Source organism: Trachemys scripta, chromosome 8 (assembly GCF_013100865.1).
Source record: "Trachemys scripta elegans isolate TJP31775 chromosome 8, CAS_Tse_1.0, whole genome shotgun sequence".
Classification (NCBI taxonomy): domain Eukaryota; kingdom Metazoa; phylum Chordata; order Testudines; family Emydidae; genus Trachemys; species Trachemys scripta.
This window is the reverse complement of record NC_048305.1, coordinates 5,984,821-5,989,142: the sequence shown is the minus strand read 5'-3', so window position 1 is coordinate 5,989,142 and position 4,322 is coordinate 5,984,821. Positions and strand designations below refer to the sequence as shown.

Here is a 4,322-nt window from a genome sequence, read left to right as displayed (position 1 = left end):
CCTGTTCAAATCTGCTCCTGGTTCACACAGATTCTAGGAAACTTGGATCCTCACCACCTGCCCCTCCTTTTCCTCCACATCTTCCCTAACTGGTATATTGCTGCCCAGACACGTTGCCTCTGTTTGCCTGGAACAAACCCACACAGCTGGGAAAAGTTCTGTGGCACTTTTGGACTGATCTGGAGGGGTTGGCTAAGGGTTCTAAGCCTCGGGTTTGGAGATACCAACACTCCTCAGGTAGATAAACTGATTACTTCTTTACACAACACGCTGGTAACCTGTGGAACTCACTGCCACGCTATGTCATTGACACCAAGAGGTTAGCGGGATTTAAAACAGGATTAGACATTTATATGACGAATAACATCCATAGTGACATTATATAGGATAAAGCAACTATTAATTGACAGGGGCTAGGAAAAAAAACATCGTATGGGCAGGCTACTCCTTAAGTGTCCGTGATGCATGTTCCTCTGGAGCGTCTGGTACTGGTCCCTGTTAGAGACAGGATACTGGGCTAGACGGGCCATCGGTCTCACTCAGTAGGACTAGCCCTGTGTCATCGGGTGGCTGCATGTCAGCAGTGCCATTGGCAGGGGTGCTTGGGGAATCAGTGTGCCGAGATCATTGGGGCACCGTTTCCCTGTGCTCCCCTGGTGTGTCGCTCGGTTCCCACCTGTGGGCTCTTGTCTTCTACTGAAATTGCAAACTCTTTGGGGCAGGGCCTGTCTGGTCCTGTGTCTGCACAGCGCCTGGCCCTGGAAATGAGCGGTGGGGCTGCTAGGGAGCTGATGGCGAGGCAGGCAGGGCAGATCAAGGCAGCTGCTTCTGCTCAGCCCTCCGTTGCCGGCAGAGGGCAGGGCCCCTTTCCCTGCATCCCCGTCCCAGTTCCCTGCGCCTCCAGCCTGGGGGTTAACCAGACCCACGCGAAAGAGGAAGAGAGAAGCGGCCGAGCAGCAAGGAGGAGGGAGCGGAGGCCGGGGAGAGGGGGCGAGCGAGCCCAGAGGCGGAACTGCCGAGCCAGCCGCAGTCCGCCGCCGCCGCCGTCTTACCCTTACCCTGCCCGGCTCGCTCCGGCACAGAGACCCGGCATCAGCCCGGCTGCCCCGGCGTCCTGAGCGGAGCCTCCCCGACCGCGCTCCGCCTCCCGTCCCGGCCCCGGCAGCGGCTCACTCGGCCCCGCAGCAGAGGCAGCGATGCAGGCGCTGGCCCTGGCCCTCTGTGCCCTGCAGCTGTGCCCAGCTGTGCTGGGCGGCCGGTGGGGGCAGCAGCCCTTCCTGGTGGAGAGGCCTCAACCCAGGCGGCTGAACAAGGTAAGGGGTCTTCACCCCCCCCGGGGACGGGCCAGGGGCTGTGCCGTGGGGCAGACGCACGTTCCTAAGGGTCCCTGGGTACCAGCCCACACGTGGCAAGTGTCGGAGCCTGCTAAGTATCAGAGGGGTCGCCCTGTTAGTCTGGATCTGTAAAAAGCAACAGAGGGTCCTGTGGCACCGTATAGACTAACAGATGTATTGGAGCATAAGCGTTCGTGGGTGAATGCCCACTTTGGAGCCTGCTAGTGTCCTGACTGCCTGGGGCGGGCTGGCCTGTGTGGACGGTGCGCCGGTGCGGGGAACAAGGTCCCAGCCCCGGGCAGCCGCCGGAGCGGGAGAGCTGGGTGGGAAATGGTTTTCCTGCCTGGCCTGAATTTTGCAGGTCTCCCCAAATGGTCTCCTCCTGCTAGGCTGACCAGATAGCAAGTGTCAAAAATCGGGACAGGAGCGGGGGGGTAAATAGGTGCCTATGTGAGAAAAAGACCCCAAAATCGGGACTGTCCCTATAAAATTGGGACATCTGGTCACCCGACCTCCTGCATTGGGACCAGGATCCATAATCACCAACGGTTTCGCACACCGACAGTGGGAGAAGAATTCCCGTCGGGTCAGTCGAGACGTCGTGTTTCGATCGTTTCGACGCGTTTCCATTTTGACCTCTGACAAATTTTTTTAACCTTTTTTGGGGTATAAATTAACAAACCATTTGCAAGGAAAAGTCAAGTGTGGCTTTAATGAAAAGCCCTTTCTAAGAGCCGGCTCTGTATCGTTATGATTTGTGGGTACGAACGGTGGCATCAGGTGGAGAATGAGACCCCACAGGCTTTGCCCTTCTGTGCACTGGCACTGCCTGTGTCGATGGCCAGAGAGGGTCTCCGTAGTGGTGGTTTGGTGACATGGATGCTTGTCCACCAGGAGCTGGACCAAGGTCCCTCAGCCATCCCCACATACTATGGATAACTGCGGCCTGAGCTGTTCCTAATGGCTGTCCCATTCCTTACCCGNCAAGAGCATCTAGTCAAAAGCAAACATTGAATCGATACTGAGGGCCTGATTCACTTTTATACTGAGGCCACTTTATACCGCTGTGGCGGTGAAAAGGTGCATCCAATTACCCATTACCTGGGCTATAACTCTGGTGGAAGCAGCATTTCCCTACTTTCCCCTATAGCCCCCACCTGTCAGAACAATTACTCGGTGCTCCTTCTGAGCTCACATTGGTCAGTTCACTAGTGTCCCCTCCCAGGGAGCTGGGCTTATTTTAGTTATCCAAGAGGACAAAACCTTGTCTCTTGCTTGTTCAGCCTCATGTTTGCACTCCAACTAAGTAAATGGCTTTAGTGATAAAGCGTCAAACTTGACCTGGACTTTTGTCCTTTCCCGGGAACATGTGCCTTTGATGTGGCTGGAGAAATGTTATTTAGAAGGAGCAGAGTTATCCATGACTCAGACTGAGGCACTCTGAATAGGCAGCACAAGATGTTCCATGGAAATCCTAAGCAACCCATGATCTGGGTGGCCCAAAACCTCTGACTGCCAGAAGCCCAGCCTGGATGACAGGAGATGGACCACTTACTAATTGCCCCATTCTGTTCATTCCCTCTGACGCATCTGGTCAGAAGACAGGATACTGGCCTAGATGGACCATTGGTTTGACCCACTGTGGCCATTCTTATGTTCTTATATTGGAGGTGTGAATCTATAGAGATACACCCACTCCAGCAGAACGCTACATGCTGAAAATTTCTAGGACTAGACAGAGGTGGGCTACTGGGACAAGTTCTCCTCTTGGTGACATGTTGGCAATCCCACTGATATCAGTGGGATGGAACCGACTGTAAATCAGAGGGGTTGCCCCCGCAGAACCAGTCTGTCCCAATACGGGAGCAAGGTATGCTGATGAGTCCATGTGAGGGGATGTCCAATGAAACTATTGTTGCTTCTGCTGTACCTGTCCTGTGGATAAATAGACTTTGGTTTCGAATGATTTGTCTACACACAGAAGCTGCACTGGTTTGAATGAAATTGGTTTTAATTTGATGTAGCCCCAGTCATGCACATGAAGTTGTGTTGGTTTGAACTGGAAGTGAGACTTTATACCAGTTCAGTTAAACCAGTGCAGCTTTGTGCATGGATGCTCTTATACCAGCTTAAATCTGGTTTATATTGGTGTAATTTGTGTTGGTAAATTTACAGGTACAAGCTGAACTGACCGAAACAGTTTTAAACTAATATAAGAGTTTGTGCACAAAAGTTGGTGCATTGGTGTAACAAAACTGATTTAAGTGAAACTGGTACAACTTCTGTGTGTACGGCAAACCACTGTAGATACTCTTCTGGTGGTTTAGCTTGCACCTGTTAGTTTACCGACACCAGCTAACCTGGTATTAAACCAGATTTAAATCAGTTTAAGACTGTCCACACACAAAGCTGCACTGGTCTAACTAAATCAGTATAAAACCACACCTTCAATTACACTGGTGCTAGTGTGTGTGTAGACTAGGCCATATATATAGGGTGACCAGACAGCAAGTGTGAAAAATCAGGACAAGGGGTGGGGGGTAATAGGCGCCTATATAAGAAAAAGCCCCAAATATCGGGACTGTCCCTATAAAATAGGGACATCTGGTCACCCTACATATATACTCAGTTCAGAACCTGTTAATAAAACAAGCCCTCTGAGTTTCAGAGTCTAGTGTTTGTTGGTGACGTCAGCGACGAATGTGCGGTTTCTACACACACATTAAATCTGGGAGATGCATGTTGTTATAAGCATTGTTCAATAGGAAACTTGGAAATGCCAGATAGAGGAGCAAGTGTTGGGCTCAAATGTATTAAAAGGCTTTATAATTATTGCCTGAGGAGAGTTTCTAAAATGCCCGATGGATTTAGGATCCCAGAGGCAATGGCATTTGTGCTCCTAAATCCCTTGGGAGCTTTTGAAAATCTCCTCCTGAAATATTAGAACAGTGTTACCATTTCTTCAGCATTTGACTTCATGCTTGAAAA

At 51.2% G+C, this 4,322-nt stretch overlaps 1 protein-coding gene across 1 annotated transcript in view; it reads left to right on the top strand.

Moving 5' to 3' along the window:
- Nucleotides 1–842: 842 nt before the first annotated feature.
- The window catches only part of GM2A (GM2 ganglioside activator), a gene marked incomplete in the record, with an annotated part of 9,872 nt that continues 6,392 nt past the window's right edge, over nucleotides 843–4,322 (top strand). The window contains 1 exon segment of the mRNA XM_034779199.1: nucleotides 843–1,157.